At 35.3% G+C, this 18,434-nt stretch overlaps 1 protein-coding gene across 5 annotated transcripts in view; it reads right to left on the bottom strand.

Annotated features, from left to right (window-relative positions):
- Window positions 1-18,434, bottom strand: part of LOC150105383 (lisH domain-containing protein ARMC9-like) — a 694,238-nt gene that overhangs the window by 608,740 nt on the left and 67,064 nt on the right. The window lies entirely within an intron of this gene.

Below are 18,434 nucleotides of genomic sequence, written 5' to 3'. Positions count from 1 at the left end.
AAATGACTCGCTGTAATTTAGTTTTTTATTTCTGTAACATAAACTTGAGACATGAAAATATTGAACTTTCTGACAACGTTTTCATGGCATTGAAGAACTGCAGGCTTGTTTATAAGCAACCTTCATCTCACCACCATGTTGTAATTACCACATTATGCAGTACCGTGCTTGCGCAAAAATTATACTTCCGAACAGAAAGTTGAATTGGGATCGAGAAAGAATAATAAAACAGCTGTGGCATTCATTACAACAGAAATATTGTAACATTTTTCATTTTATGTATATATAGTTATGTTTGTTTAAGTTTTTTGTACACATGTGTATAATGTTACCTTCATCCTCAACGTATTTCCCCTTTTACTTCATTATTTTCGTACCTGCTTGAGCTTGTGTAAAATGCCTACGTACTCTAATCTCAAATCACGTATAATACTATTACTGCATTTGACTTTAGTCCGCTTGTAATCCACTTAGCTACGGTACTCTCACACGTGCTAGTACCGTAGTATAAGGAATAACCTCTGGCAGGGGCAAAATCCTCAATCTAGGTTGCTATAATTCAAGTGTATCAATACTTAAAAATTTATTTTTGTTAATGCCTCAGCCATTAAGGATTGAGTAAAAGTTTTTTTTTTTCTTTTAGATACATGAGAATAATTTAGCTAAGCATGTATAATAACCCTTAAATCATTTTTTTTATCTCAAGAAACTCCGAATTACTCAGTCGTGGCAGTTACTTCACTTTGGTCACACAGGTCCAATTAGTTTTTGTGAGAGTGCATTAGCTAACAAAGATCAGGCAAGCTATTAACAAAACCAAACATATTTATTTTAACTAAGACAATTAATATACAAAAGGAATGGGACATATCACATGCCTGATTTTCCACATATTCAGTAAGAAAACTCACTTAAAGCACTAGATAAAGAATTTTTTTACACTCAACTTATTAGACACGTGGATGGATTTTAGCATACATATCCTTACTCTCAATCCTATTAAAATAAGGCAAAATGATATTATAACATGTTCCAAGCATTAGGTAACACAAGCAATATTGAAGTTTACAATATTCTTTTAACTATGAGTTAAAAGAATATTGTAAGACTAACATTCAGCTTTCTGACCTCTTCAACACATTACACCATTAATTAAACAGAACTAACATCAATCATCTACACACACACAATCTTGGATATTAACAGAGAGCAATCTACTTACTAGCTCACAATATCTTATAAAGTCCTGGGTCCTAAAGGGGTAAGGGTGAATTCCGCTGTTCCTTTCTCATTCTTGTGTGACGGCTGTGATCGGACACTATCTGATGGTTGTCATCTTGCAAATTCCTTCCTTGGAAAAGTAATGTATTTCTTTGGCGATGTTAGGAACTGCTTCGGCTGTGACAAATCAGCATGCACATGGATGGGTACATTCGTCAAAGAATATCTTGGAAGGATATCTTGAAATACAGCCTCTCCTGACACTGGGGATATCTGCCAGCGAACTCCCCACGATCTCCTGGACAACTCACTCGCAGGACTCTGACTCTTCTCCTCCCCGAAAAGTTCTTCCAAAGCCGAAAAAAAGAGAGAGCTCTCACCCCCCAATCTCTGCCTTTTATATCATTGGATGTTCCTTGGCTCACCTTCCAAACTCCCCGGATTTTCTGGAAGTGCCCTGACATCACCCACGCTTACCCCAGGTCTTGACGGCAAAACTCCTATAATTCAGTGACCATTGAATTTTCAGATTATTATTGACCTTCAGTTTACTAGCATAATCCTGTCTGATCCTTTTAGTTACATATACTTGTGGCTCTACATTCAGTTATTCTCACAATATATTACAAAACTTGTTACATTAAAGCATGCTATATACACTTCAATTATAAGTATTTTATGGCCCATGTAAAATCAATATAGGTGAAAATTTTTTTTATATTTCACCACAAGAGATTTTACAATATGATGCTTGAAAAGAGGTGGAAGTTTAGGAAAATAAGAGAGTTTTAAGTGATTTCCTAAACTAAAAAGGTAAAAAACAGCATTATGAGGGGAGAAAAAAAATAGTTATCCCAAAATTAACAGAAGAATTTCTCTTATATGAAGCAAAGTTATGACATAGAAAAAGTGATTATATAATTTATCCCAAAGCAGTGGACAGTTCTTTTTTGATACGATGTCCAGCAACTGTATTCCAGATAAGCGCTCTAAACCCGAAAGAAATGGGCTTTTTGTATTTAAGAATAATGATGAAGCTTTCACAAGGAAAAAGGAACCTTAAAGTTATCTTCATATTTTAAGGAAATAGGAAAGGAACTGATACTGCATAGAAGATATGAAAGAAATATGTAATTTCATTTTTTAAAGAAAGGTTTTTGCAAAAATTATTTTCTTGTGTTAGAGGAAAAACAGGCATGAGCTTAGAAATTTATATTTTTATGGCCATTATGGAGAGCTGAAGAAACTATGATTTATGAGTTTAAAGTTTCTGTATTCTGATCAAATTTTGTGATTTTGAAAAGAAGAAATGATATGTAATGTTTATATTCTTTAACTGTGTTATGTTTTTGGGCCTTTTTTCTTCTTAGGAGATAAGCTTATTTAAAATTCAAATTTGTATATAGTGCTTGCAAAACAAACATTTTACATAAGATTTCTTCTCTTATGTAAAATGACTGAAAAAAAAAAGACTAAAAAACTGCTTCATATAAGAGAAATTCTTCCGTTAATTTAGAGAACTATTTGTTCCCCTCATAACACTGTTTTCAACCTTTTGGGCTTAGGAAATTCCTTAAAATTCTCTTTCTCCCGTCAAAAAATACTTGTTTTTAATTCTTTCTTCACTTATTATTATACTGTGTGTAATGAGTGGTTAATACCACAAATTTGGATCCTGGATATTAATATTATAAATTAAGAGATTGAGCAAGAGACAAAGAAAATTCAGTAATAATATATTTATTTACAAATAATATTAGTGTAGATTTATGGCATTTCCTTAATGCTGTGTGTAAAATGTTTGCTTTGAAAGCTCTATATACAAATTTGCATTTTAAATAAAAGGCATAAACATTACTCATTTCTTCTCTTCAAAATCACAAGATTTGATGAGAATGCAGAACCTTTAACTCATAAAACACAGTTTCTTCAGCTCTCCATAATGGCCATAAAAATATAAATTTCTAAGCTCACACCTGTTTTTCCTCTGACACAACAAGAAAAAAATTTTTGCACAACCCTTCTTAAAAAAAAAACAACCTATTATTTCTTTCTTTTAGTATTTCTTTCATATCTTCTTTGCAGTATCAGTTCCTTTCCTATTTCCTTAAAATGTGAAGATAACTTTGAGGTTCCTTTTTCCTTGTGAAAACTTCTTCATTATCCTTAAATACAAAAAGTTCATCTCTATTAGGTTTATAGTGCTTATCTGGAATACAGTTGCTGCATACCATATCAAAAAGGAAATGTCTGAGAAATTATATAATCATTTTTTTGATGTCACAACTTTGCTTCATATAAGAGAAATTCTTCCATTAATTCGGGGATAACTTTTTTCTTTTTTTTTTCTCTCTCTCCCCTCATGTTTTCCCCCTTTTTAGCTTAGGAAATCACTTAAAACTTTCTTTCTCCTCTAAACTTCCAACTCTTTTCAAACGTCATATCTCTGTTCTAATGAATGCCACAGCTGTTCTATTTATTTGTTGAATTTAGAAGTTGAATTATATAAAACAGCTGTTCTATATAATTCAACTTCCTTGTCTTCGCACAAGTGCAGTACTGCCTGATGTGGTAATTACATGGCAGCGAGATGTAGGTCGCTTGTGCACAAGCCTGCAGTTCTTCAATGCTGTGAAAACATCATCGGAAAGTTCAATATTTTCATCTCTCAAGTTTATGTTACAAAAATAAAAAAACTAATTACAGGTGAGTCCATTTTATAAATAAACAGCACAATCAAACAGTTTTCAATGGTCCATTAAGTATACAAGATTTCCTATATAAACATTTGTAATTACAAGAAATAATGCATTTGTTTTTATACATTTTGAAAATGCTTAACTACGTGATAAATAATAAAATCAAAAGTTATCCTTTCTTTATTTATTTATTTAATCAAAATAGGCCATCACTAAAAAATAATGTAAGATAATCTGATATCGTTGAATAGCAGATATCCTACACACTGATTCTTTCAATCATCATAGATTCTTTCAATCTACATGAAATATCAATAAATAATTTGAATAAAAGTAGCCTAAGAACAGAACACTATTCATAATGAAGGTTTATTTTCTTGATCCTATGAATTAGTATCATAATATTTGGTTTATAGATCAAGTGCTGATAAGAATTTATTAATTCAACCAACTAGTTTCGCCATACTTTAACTGTAGGCATCTTCAGGGCACAGACATATAGGCATAAAACAATCTCACAATTATGTTAATCTCATAATTGTGAGATTGTTTTATGCCTATGTGTCTGTGCCCTGAAGATGCCCTACAGTTAAAGTATGGCGAAACTAGTTGGTTGAATTAATAAATTCTTATCAAGAACAGAACACTGTTACTTTCGTTTATGGAATGTCATCGTGACATAACTTTTTTTTTCTTTTTTTTTTTTTTTTGATGCACACATGAAAGGTCACAAGACCTATAGTAGATTAGTGCCATGTGTGCACAAGAGGTTAAGAGGAAAGAAGAAATCTGTTCATATTTTATTTGGACAGCTGATGATTGTATTATACAATTTTTTTTATGGAACTTGTGACTTGACAATGTTTATTAGACACACACATTCACAAGAATATAGTAATTTTATTACTACAAATATTTCGACCAGAAACTAACTTATCATCATCAGTGCACCAACATAATCACAAAGTGAAGCTAAAACAAAGATTGTTAATCTATGTATAGAGCTGAGCCACATAACAGATGCCACCTACTGGATGGTTACAATAAAATAAGATTACAAATAAGGTCCAAATTTAAAATTAAGTGATTTGAAATAAAATAAAATTTAATTAGATAATGAAATGACATAGCTTTATATTAAATTAAATTTAAAAAAAAATAATTAAAATGGGGAGGGGAGAACACTACTGCTTGCAATTTATGAGAATGAGACTCTCCCAAATCTTAGCAATAGAGAAACAATGATTATGATTTAAATTTGGGTGGTATAGAAGTGCTTCAGCACTCTCTTTAAATAACTGCTCAAACCTAAACCTCCAAAGTAAAAGGTAAGTATTAGGCCACAGAATATCATGGTCAATGTCCACTCCATGTGAGCAAAGCCAGATTTTTCAGGTTTATTGTTCATATAAGACTGGCACTCTTGTAGCTGTTTTTCAACAGAATGTCCTGTTTGTCCAGAGTATATGAGCAAAGACACTCATATTGAATTTGGTAAACACCGGGGAGGGGGGGGGAGGGGGGAGAGAGAGAGAGAGAGAGAGAGAGAGGGGGCAGTTTATCTTTCATGAATGGTAACAAAGAGGAGATTCTTTTGAGAGGGAAAAAAAGTAGAAACTAAATTATATCTTTTCAGGGTCTTGGCAATCATTTCAGAGATGGCTGCAATATATGAGATATTATGATTATTATTAATTTTAAATTTAATATAATGCTGTGTCTTTTCATTATCTAATTAAATTTTATTTTATTTTAAATCACTTAATTTGATATTTGGGCCTTATTTTATTGTAACCCCTCACTAGGTAGCATCTGGCATGTGGCTCAGCTCTGTAAATAGCATTAACATTTGTTGTAGCTTCATCTTATGATTATGCTGATAATGATGACCAGTTAGTTTCTGGTTGAAATATTTGCAGTAATAAAATTACTATATTCTTCTGGATATGAGTGTCTAATAAATGATGACTGCATTCTTTGGGGAAGGCAGAGTGTGGGAGACTGTTCCAAATAATAGAAATAGATGGAATGAAAGAGAAAGCAGTGAATTTGGTTTGGTGAGTTTCAAGATGGACTGTAAAAGAGTGTTAGTTAGCACTCTTGAGCCAATGATTTTGGAGGAAACTGGAAGTATCATTTGGACAACAATCCCTTATCCATCTGAATAATCTGTTATCAATACCAAGCTTGTACCCTACCTTGCCATGAGACAATCTGTCAAATATCTTGAGGAGGTTCAAAACATATCACCATTATATGATTCCCACCTACCCATCCTATATTCATCATTCTTTAACTTATCATACACTCTCTGTCCAAAAAAAACTGAACTTTTGATAGAAAATAAACCACAGGCCAATTATAATTATTCAAATCATTTATTTCAATCAACGTACTCTCCCTCAGCTTCGATACAGTGTTTGGCACGGTCAATTAATTCGTTAAATGAGATTTTTATATCAGTTTTTGGGAAACTGTTGAGGATCATGGTTACTGCTGCTATAATATTTTCAAAGGTGTCGTATTGTTTTCCTTTCATCGGCAAATGAAGTCGGGGAAAGATAAAGAAGTCACAGGGTGCTAAAATCAGGTGAATATGGTGAGTGATCCAACACACAAACTTGATTTTTGTTCAAAAACTGTCTCACAATGTTCGAACGATGAGATGGTGCATTATCGTGCAAAAGTGATCAGCTGCCTGCATCATGATATTCATGCCATACGCAATGAATTCTCACTATCGATCGCTTCAAAACTTTGAGAAAAAAGTCACCATTGACTGTTTGGCCAGGCGGAACAAATTCTTTGTGGATAATGTCCTTGGAATCATAGAAACAAATCAACATTGTCTGTACTTTTGACTTCTCAAAGCGACTTTTTTTCAGATGCCCTCTTCTGGTGGTATCCACTCAGCACTCTGGCGGCTTTGTTTCGGGCTCATACTCAAAACCAGTTATGAGTATGAGCCCGATTGTCACCAGTAACATCACCAATTGAAACAATCATCACCAGTAACGATCGTTTCAAGGAAGTTTGAGTCCTTACGAGCAGTTTTAATGAGGTCCTTGCAGTGTTCAATTCGATACATTTTTTGGTCGTTGGTCAACTTGTGGGGAACAAATCGCAAATTCAATTTATCAAGGCCCAAACGCTCGGTCAAAATGTTGTGCACAGTTGATTTTGGAATCCCCAATTCATCTTCAATCAATCTCACGGACAATTTTGGGTTTTCTTTGATGAAATCCTGCACTTTTTGGATGTTAACTTTGCTCAGTCCAGTTTTTGGATGACCCCGGCTTTTCGTCGTCCTCAAGCGTTTCACGACTACTTTGAAATCGCTTAAACCACTAATAAACTTGAGTACATGCTAAGCATTCATCACCGTATGCTTTTTGAAGCATTTGATGCATTTCAGTAAAACTTTTACCAAGTTTAACACACTAATTATTTTGTCAAAACACACTGTCACTCTTGGCACTATAACTCAGCTTCTAATGAAACAAATGTCATAAACAGTTGATACAACACTAATGAAGGTTGCTGCTTTTGACGACAAAAAGATACAACAGGTGGCACCACTAGTTTGTTCTATTTTCAAAAAGTTCAGTTTCTTTTTGGACAGAGAGTGCAAAATGCAAGTAGGTTTACCTATGATAAAAGCCAGCCAACAATCAAAATGTCATCCAATTACCCTACCTAAATCATCCAAAAAACAATGAAGAAGGTTATCAACAGTAAACTTCTCTGCTACTTGGAGGCCCCACCAATTAAATGGTGACCATCAATATGAATTTTTGCCACTGTCTTTCTAACAGCAGTTATCTTAGCCAACCTTAACTGTCTCCAAAGAAAACCCATGAAAAAGTGTGGAGAAACTTATTTGCTGCTGTTGACATTTCCAGGATATCTGATCAGGTCTGATATATTAGTTTCCTTGCAAGTTATCATCTTAAGATTTGCTTTCTGTCCTCTGCAACTGGGTCACCAGTCTGCACTCTGATCATTCACTGTGTGTGTGATGGTGAAGTTTCTGTTCTTTGGATTTCTCTATCAGAGCAGAGACCCCCCCGGGCTCTATGCTTTTGCCCACATTCTTCTCCACCTTTCACTTTCATCAATATGTATTGATGTCTCTCTCTCTCACTCACACACACACACTAACTATTAATCCTATTCATAATTTTGCTTATGATAGTACATACCATTCCTCTTTTTCAATTTACAAACATTGTAGGGATCAGATGATTCAAACATGTTTTCTCATAAAAAAAGATCTCACTTCTCCTTTACTTTTGATAATATTCAGTTCACCGGCCATGATCAGATTTCCTTTCTTATGATATAACTTGCACCACTAGCCTGTCTTGGCAAATACACTACATCATATTCACAGCCTCCAAAATGTGGTGTCCTCTTCTGTTCAAAACACTCCTTCTTATATGCATAACTACCAACACTATCTGCATCTCAAATCATACTAAGACTATTGTTCTCACATTTTACGGAGATTTTAGTGCACCTCCTAAGAATAGTTTGATGCTATCCAGAAGAGGATAATCTACTTAACAGATCCCCACTCACTTTCTCAGAGATGCTCTATTTCTGCATTATCTATTCTGTAAACTTCTCTGAGCATTATTCCACTGAACTGACAGCCACTTTCTTCTAAACATGTAAAAATTCTAATAGCTGCTGAACAACAATTATACAGTTCAGCTTTAAAGTCATCAAGCCAACATTCTCATCTCCTCTTTCATCTAGTCCTTGGATGTTACACTTTTTGGGAAGCATAGTATGAGGAAGGCTGTCTCATACCATTTTTCCTAAAAACTATGACCTCCAAATGCTCAAGAAACATACAAATATTTCTTGTTTCTACCTAATCATTGCTCACATATGACACTGTTGTCTTTTAGGTTTGCAAATTCCCATGTCTTGGGGATTGAAACAAACAAAAAAGATTGCTCACGAAAGACTTAACACTTTACAAATTCCTCATTGTGAATGTCCTAGAGAATCCTAGAGTTATCATCCCTAGTGCTGTATTATATTCCCAATCAACCTCTTTGATACCAGAATCAAAACTGCGGATATACATAAACTAGACTATAAGTGAAAACATCTATTTGCACAACTTGATGCACTCTTTTGCCCTTTTCATTCTCCTTTGGGAGAGCTGTCCCTATTGCAAATCTCATTAAACAATCAAGACAAGAGCACAGTGAACTGTTTAACTTATTCTTTAAAAACAGATGGCAATATTCATTCATCCCAAAATCATATTAACACTATACAAGCTGCTGAAGAGGAGAGTCTATCAGTTCCTGTTGCATTTGGATGATGTGCAGCATTGTTCATACCTGTTTTTCATAATGGTATGAATAATTTCATAAATACACTGACAAAGTGCTTAAGTAATTCCACTACATCCTCTACCATGCTCACTTTGTTGACATCACCTTTCTGTAATTATGCTTCCACTTGTTTGTCACATAGCAAGAACTCCATTGGATTTCCTATGATTTGACTCACCAATCTCTAATGTTGCACTTTTTGTTTTTTTTATTTACCATACTTGTTTCTAACCTGTATCTTATAGTTATCATGCATATGACTACTTGGTATCTTATAGTTACCCGATATCTTATAGAAGTGTTTCCATAATTTCTCTTTGACCTTTGCTTGCCTAATTTTGTTGTTCATCCATTTAACTCCTGTCTTATTTATTTTTTATATCTGAACAAGAACAACAAAAAAAAAAAGTTCCCAAGGCCTATAGCATATCAGTATACTGAGTGTAGATAAGAGGATAAGAAGAAAGAAGAAATCTGTTGGCATGTTTTTTGAATAACTGAAGTTTGTAGTCTTTAGGGAAGACAGAGTGAGGGAGACTGTTCCAAAGGTAGATGAAAAATGTGAAAGTGGTTGGTAAATGGATGCTAACCAGCAGCAACTTTTATTATTATTATTATTCAGGCCTCTATGGAGTCAAGAAACTCATTGCAGGAGGTCCTGCCTAGAAAGCACAAAGTCTATCATACCACTCCTTGAACTCATTGACCGTTCTTGCTCTCACCACTCTGTCAGGCAATGCATTCCACGGTTCCACCACCCTTCATGCAAAGAAACCACTCCTCACTTGCTTCCTTTAGTGCTTTCCAGGGATGGCCCCTTGTCATCACTCCTTCCCGCTGCTCCACCATGTGAAAGAACTTCCCAGTATCCATCCTGTAACTGCCTCTCAACAATTTAAAAGTCTCAATCATATCACCTTTCCTTCTTCTATCCACCAAGCTCTGCAGTCCACATTCCCTCAGCCAATTCTCATAATTAACATTGTACAGTCCAGAAACCATCTTTGTTATCTGCCTCTGCACCCTTTCCACAGTTAATTTATCCCCCCTTCAAATCCTGGGGACCAAACCAAATTTGAGAACAATAGTCTAAGTGTGGTCTGATTAGGGTCTTATACAATGGAATGATAACTCTTCTATCTCTGCAGGTCAGCATCCTTCTCAGTATTGCAGCAATCCTCTGGGTTACCTTCACTACCTTTGCAATGTGTCCACTGAATTTCAGTTTTCTATCGATCATCCCCCCCCCCCCTTTGCTGCATTAAATCAACATCTCCATTCATTTGCCCATATGTCTAGTTTATTTAAATCCCAGCTTCACATCCTCTGCAAACAACTAAATATCTATCCCCTTGCAATCCATTGACAATGTCATTCATATAAAGGTTAAACAATACAAGTCCCAGTACTGAGCCCTGTTTAATCCCACTTGTAACCTTCTCCTTTCCTGATATTGCCCCACCATACACAACTCTCTGATACCTATCAGACAGCCAATCCTGAATCCAGTTGACTAACCTGACATCTAAACCCATGTGCAGTAACTTAAACATCAGCTTATCATGAGGCACCCTGTCAAATGGCTTTGCAAAATCCAAAAAAAAGGCCGTGTATACCTTTCCCTCATCAACTGCTCTTGTCACTTTATTATAAAAGGCAATCATATTACTTAAGCAAGAACACCCCTTAACAAATCCATGTTGATTCTCACAAATAATATTACCCTCATCTGCCCAATGCTGTATATAGTCCCACACTAATTTCTCCAAGACTACTGATGACACACACAAACTGGCCTATAAATAAACACTTCCAATCTGCTACCACCCCTATGCAATGACACTATCTTCCATTTCTTGGGTACCTTTCCCATAGCCAGATTTTCACTGAAGAGTCAGGTCAAAGGAGCTGTCAGTTCTTTAGCACATTCTCTCAAAACTCGTAGTGAAATACCATCCAGTCCCACTGCTGTACTGACATCCAGAATACTCAGTATTTGAAACACACTCTCCTCTTGCACCTCTAAACCTAAATCTTTTGTTCTTAGTTTTTCAAGAAAATGGATGATAGTGGCTAATTTAGTAGAACACCCCCGGTGAAAGTAACTGTTGAAGAGGTATAAGGCAGACACTAAATGTCTATGAGAGGGAGGGGGGGGAGGTCATTAATTAATCTCATTGCCCTCTTCTGAACACCATCAAGTAATGCTAGTGAGGCTTTCCATGCACCATCCCAAATGTGAGCAGTATTCCATTGTTTTGGCAGATAATTCATATGGCAACAGTAGTTGTCAAGGTGAAAAGCAGTAACGCCTTGTGCAGAAAAATAAACTGAGTTTTTTTGACAGCTGCAGAAGCTATGGCTGTGATGTGTTTGTGCAAAAAGAGACTGGAGGTCCAGGTCAGTCCAAAGAAGAGAAATCTCATCATGTTTTAATATTTGAATGTTATCAAAAATAAGAAAAAGTGAAGAAAACTATTTTTTGCAGGTAGAGTGTACAGGTTGTGTTTTACTGGTGTTGAAATTCACCAAGTTATCCTCAGTCCAATCTAGAATAGTGAGAAGATCAGAGTATAAGCCATTTGTTATGGAGGATCCTGAAGCTTCTAATGAGTGGGGACTACAAGGTTTGTCCAATGAGAGGGAAGAGTGTAGTGTACTGTCATCAACATATCTATGGAAGTCAGTGATAACAGGTCATTTACGTAGAGGACAAAGAGAGAGCATGTGACAGTACAGAGACTGGAGTACTTCTGCACTGGTAGGAAAATTTAAGGACAGGAAACCATCCACCAAGCCACACAGCAAGCAACTAGAGGGGAAGCTGACTTTTTGACTGACTACTGTATACAATATCTGTATACAGATTGTATATTGCCTGGATCAGATGTGTCCTAAACCTGTTTTTCTTTTAAAAACAGGTTTAGGACATTTTTTCAATTCTTTGCTTTTTATATCAATTCTACAAACAGAGATTACTGAACTTAATGCATACTGATGCTGTGTATAGGCAAAAAGTTAAGAACGAATGTACTGAGGTTTTTCTTGAAGAGCTGGTGGGTTGTAGCTGTTAGGGAACACTTCATGAGGTTCAGTAGGTTTAAAGTTGTACTGGAAAAGGATAGTGGGTAGCTGATACTCAATTTAACACAATTGGTAGAAAGCAGAGGAATGATGGATGTTATTTAAGTAAAGCAGTGCCCATGGAAGTACCTGCAGAAGAAACATAAGGATGAAACAGACTGCCTGTGAGACAGTGATCAAAGTGAATCAGCTGGACTGTCTTTCTCTACATGGCATGAAGAAGTTTCATTCATAGGATGGCATGTTTCATACAACATGTTAAACAAGAATGGTATTCAAAAATTCAACGGATCTAATATTTATACAGCACTGATACTGGTAATAACACTGAAGATGATCAGGTTAAACTCACCCCAAATGAAAAATGTATAAAGATCTCTAAATTAAAGATGTCAAAAATGATATTCTTTGTTTAATCCTTTATTCAAGTGTAAGCAAATGAAGTTTGCATGTGAGGTATCTTCACAACTGGGATACTTGTATATAGAGGCTAAAACTTCACATCAATTGCCTTAGCATTCCATAATGCAAAGCACATATACTTCACATCCATATGTTCACTGGGCATCGTAGATGCCATATGGTCCCTCTGATGCTCGGTGAGCTACACCAGGCCTCGCTATCTACTCCTGTTGTATGCTTTTCTGGCAGCTCCAACTCTCTCTCTCTGAAGATAAGTCACTCCACACACACCATCCATCCATCTCATTGACAGTCTACCCCTTCCTCTTTTTCCAGGAATTTTACCTTCTATTACTGTTCTGAGAAGTCCTCCTTCCATCCTTTTTGATGTGTCCAAAATATTTTAACTTTCTTCTGTCAATATCCTTAAGGAGAGTTCTACTGATCTTTTATAACACCCATTCATTTGTACACCTTTCAGTATATGATATCCTCAACAGCCTTTGGTAACACCACATCTCAAAAGCAGCTATCCTTTGTCATCTAACTTCTTTAGTTTCTAAGTCTCACATCCATAAGTCACTGTTGGAAAAACAAATGCATCAAACATTCTCAACTTTATGGAAATAGATCCATCCTTCCAGATTTTAGACAAACATTTGAGTTTGTCGAAAGTCTCTGATTGTTGTTTAAGCCATTCCTAATCGTCTTCTGATGTTTTCTGAACAGCAATTCTTCACATTAATAATTAATTCCAGGTACTCAACCTTGCTGACTTCCTCAATTCTTTATCCATTAAGGTACACTTATTTCTCAAGAGCTTTCCCTGTTTGTATTTCCTTTGAGAACCATAATCTTTATCTTGCTAGGATTGAGTTGAAGTCCTCTGTTATTACTGATATTGTTAACATTGTCAAGAATTTGTCCTAGTTCTTCCTTGTCATTACAAAGGAGTACTGTATCATCAGCATACCTCAGATTACAGATCAATCTACCTCCTATGCTAATTCCTGTCTTGAGCTTATCCAATGCTTCATGCATGATGTCCTCTGCATATTTACACTAAACAAGTGAGGAGAAAGTAAACATCCTTGCCTAACTTCTTTTCCAACCTCAAGCCAATCAGTCAATCCAATAACTGTTTTTACTATGGCTTCTTGCTACCTGTACAAGATGTCTATCAATCTGATAGTGTGTTAAGGAAAATCCATTTTTTTTCTTCACTTCCCACGGTTTCACATGCTAAACACAGTCAAAAGCTTTAGAATAGTCTAAGCAACATTACCAGAGGGAGTCTGAATTCTTTATATGCATACTTCACATGCAAACTTTATTTGCTTATACTTGGATAAAGGATTACACCAAGAATATAATTTCCTGACTTCTGCATTACTTCAACCTAGTATTGTTGTGTCCTGAATAATCAAAAAAAATAAGTAGGACAAAACATTAATTTATTCAGGAACAACTGACCTTGATTGTAGGTAGAGAATGTGGTGTTTTGACAATGAACGCTGTGTATATATGTATAAATAACACTAAGATAGAAGTGAAGAAATATTTAATATGAAAAATATGTGAGACTTAACCTGTTTTGCAGGAAGTCTAATAGAGAAATCTATTTTAGGTTATAATTTATTTAAAGCAATTTATTCATGTATTAAAAGAAAGCAGTGTATAAGCTAGGTTCCAAGGGTCACATTTTAGCCATCCAGAATAACGTATGGCCGGAGGGAAAGTGAAGTTATACGAAAAGGAAGCTGGAACGCTTTCTAAGAAAACACGCCACGCGCACGTGGAGGTGTGCGGAGCGCAGTAAACATTGTGGCGAAGTGCGCGAATGTCTGAGATTGAAGCGGGCAATATAAACGCCAATCCCCCCCCCCCACACACACACACACAAGGCTTTTTGGTTCCAGTTTCCTGACCTCGTGGACGTTGGCTCTCGGTCTCCGCCAGCGGAGAAGATTCTAGGCTAGCCGTGGAAGTTATGAGTTGTCTGCCGTAGCATGCGAATTAGGGCTAGCAATTTCCTCAGACCAGGATAGCTATGTTATATCGTGCAATGGTAATCCAGATGTGTGCCTGCGATACTAGTGAAAGTCCTGAGCGGCACATAGCCTTTCCAATTCAGAGAATTTAGCTGTGCAGCTATCATGTGTGACCCGGAGAATTGTAGACCTTAAAGGAGCCTTGATGTCCAGACAAGGCTGAAGAAAGAACTGAAAGTCATTCTAGGAACAGTAATGTAGATTGTCATATTCTGTTTTCCAGTTGAAGATTTATGTGCGAAATCTTTAGGATATTTTATGTAATGGATTTATTATAAGGAACCATCCCTAATTTAGCATTGACCTGTCCCTATTAGAGAAATATTTCCCTAGAAGGGATTTGTATAAGAGATGATTGTGATATGTTGAGAAATATAACAAGTGACAACGTGAGTGATAAAGGACAGGGTACATAGGCTAGAAGTTTGTTAAATTATACATAGAAGTGGTCCAAGTAATATGTTCATGTATTGCAATGTTAATATTGAAATTGAGGTCTTGCTAGCAACACAATATAGTTAACCACGCATTTATGTTCTTTCATGTATAATTTCTTGATTTAATAAATATGTTTCATAGCATTTGCCTGTGTCCAGCTTGTTATATGAATTCAAACAGCCACTCATAAAAATTACCATCGAAACTAGCGGGAGGGACCCATAAGTATAATTTGATATTTAGAGCCACGACTGCATGCTAAGATAAAGAGAACAGGAATTAGTTTATTTATTGTTGGAAGTTTATTACTGTGTATCACTCTGAGAGAGTCACCTTGGATAACAGCCTCGTCTATCCTCAGTATTGGCTGGTGCAGTTAAAATATAAATTTGTCAATATTTATCAGGTGAACTGTCTCAGAGGATATGTTTAAGAGCAGCGTCCCTTACTTGGATAAAGCCCTAATCATAAATTAAATTACACGTGACTAAACTTAAGAACGGCCTAAATTTAGCTTGTTTAAAGAAAGGGAAATTTGTATGAGTGAGTAGGGTATATGCAACTAACAAGATTAGATAAAGATATAAAGGTAATATTGTTATAGAATATGCAAACCATATAAGGAGTTGGTAAGTAACAGTATCCCATCTGGGTGTTGGTTATTTTACTGTTTTATAAGGACTGATACAGCTATATCTGGACCAAAGTATGCATTCTAGTTACTTGTGATCAAGAGGTGGGTGATCAAGATGGTGACTGGCATATGCAGAGAGAGAGACTAGAAAACAGAAAATTGCTGATATACAGAAAAGAAGGAATATGACACAGACATATAAGTTACTAAAAGGGTTTTATCTGACCGATTCAAAGGAAATTTTTCAATACTGGAGAAGAACAATGAATCATCCCTGAAAAATAAAGTAAGAGTGTAGTTAGCAAGGGCATGAGGACTAGATTGCTTGGAGTAATGAATGCAAACAAACTACCAGTCAGTCATGAATGCTTTGTCAGTGAATGAGTTCAAAACGAAGTATGGCAGGTATAGTGTGAATGAGGATTAGTGTTTTGTGAAATGTTCAGGTATCACCCACAACGAATCTTCAGACCCCATGGAGACGTCCATGCAACAATACATTTCTAGAGTTCAACACAAAGTTCAGATTTTTCTATTCTTACAAACTTTATGACGTCTTTTTCACTGAATGAACATTTTTTTCAGGGTTTGCCACTAAGACTCCAAGTTTTGGTCCTTGTTATTAAATTATTCCATTTTTTTTCTTGAATAATATTTGTATATTTGAGCAGACACTTCATCTCTGAAAGCTGCTTCACTGATTATTTTTAGAACTTTCTTATACATTCTTATTTTCAGTGTGCTATTCATTTTTATTCTGCTCAAAATTAAACCTTGATCTCTTCTTATTTCATATGCCCTAAATACTCTTGTATTCTTAACCTGCATGAAGATATCACTATCAACAATAACATAGCCAATTAGAAGTTAGTTATTTCTTTGGTGTTTTCTCCATGTGAATTTATGAACATCTTTATGTTGGAATATAGTCTTAGTAATGATATGATGCTTTGAATAGAAATAACAGGCACTTCCATCATTATTTGCTTTGCTTTTTCTTCAAATTTTCCCAAAACATTTATTTTTGTATTTATTTCTCAAACTGGAACAACTTTTCTTTTATGTCAAATATTTTCTCTAATAACCCAAAAATACCTACACTTCTTTATAAGATCCTCTGTAAGACCATAGGTACTAATAAGTCTCATAGTCTAATTTCCTGTTTCAAAATTTGTCCTCCTCACTCTTCTTGAAACTGCTTGTCCTCAAGTTTATCTTCATGTTTAGTGTTGAATACTATACCTATTCCTTCTTTTCCTGATCACTATGGCCCAAATATAGTGTTGATTCTCAATACAGCTAACTCACAGGAATAGTTTGTTGTAGTCAACAGTTTGTTATATTGAATTTCTTATAGTATTATTTTTTATAGTACAGCATTATACCTATAGGACTTGAGTCATGCTTTCTGTCAAGTTTGTCATAGCAGTGTTTGCTATAGTGAGAATCAGCTGTCTTAACATTTTGGAGTTAATATGATACCGAGAAAGACACCAAGATCCATGCAGAATGGTGCAACTAGAAGTACTTGAGAAGATAGAAATATAAGATATAGCAATATTGGAGTCCTGATAAATAACAGATGAATTTGAATGAAAACTACTAATAGGAGGTTAATAATAATGTAAACCTCAGTGCTATCTTGTTCACTCACTGAGGTTGCATATCAAGAATTTGATGAAATGGTGAGAAGTAATTTCTGTTTTGTGCTGATATAAATGGTGCACTGTCTGTCATGTAATCATGCACTTAGTCTGTCTTGGAAAGTGCATACTGTGTTATGAACCACATTTATTCCAGTAAGAATCATTTCCGTTAATCAAGTGGAAGTATCTGGATCAGAAGACCTAAAACAATAGTTAGGTGAAAGAATGAGAAGCAGAAATAATGTAGGTCATTCCATTTGGCACTATTGTAATGACAAAGGACCTAAGACTGCAAGAGAATTTATCAGAAGAACTGGTTAAGGAGAAATCAATTCAAGTTGGGTAAGTGGAGTGGATTATTGGGTATTTTGATGGGCTGGTAGACTATTTGTGAAATTGTTTATAATTTTTGAAACTGCTACTGACAGTAAATATCTCTGCACATCTCTCTCTCTACCAGTATGATTGGAGGAATCAAAGGGGAGCAAGTTATTCTAAATTGTGACACTGACACCCACAACAGACAACATCACTGTTTGGGTATTTGGACTGTAGATGGTCCAGCTTCTTAGACATATTGTGGAAAAGGTAAGAGCAATTCAGTCCAAAAAAGCAATACAAACAGAAAATGAATGTAATTGAATGAGACAAAGAAATTTTGAATAGATCATAAAGAAGAGATGTTCAAGGTTTTTTTGTTTTTTTTTAAATGGGATTTTAATGTTTTTGATTTTTTTTTTTTTTTTTTGGTTTGGATTTTTGTTGTTTTTTACAGATTTTGGGGGAATCAGGGGAGGGTTTTTTCTGTTTTTTTTTTTAGGGAGATTTTTGTGGTCCACAGTATTAATGAAATTTCTTATGTTGGCCTTCATAGTTTTGTTTAATGTTACAAAGAAGTCAAAGAG

This window comes from Typopeltis vanoorti, chromosome 6 (assembly GCF_054136105.1).
Source record: "Typopeltis vanoorti isolate ZY-2024b chromosome 6, IOZ_Tvanoo_1.0, whole genome shotgun sequence".
NCBI classification, from domain to species: Eukaryota; Metazoa; Arthropoda; class Arachnida; order Uropygi; family Thelyphonidae; genus Typopeltis; species Typopeltis vanoorti.
Note: the sequence above shows the minus strand (reverse complement) of the source record. Positions and strands in the feature narration are given on the sequence as shown.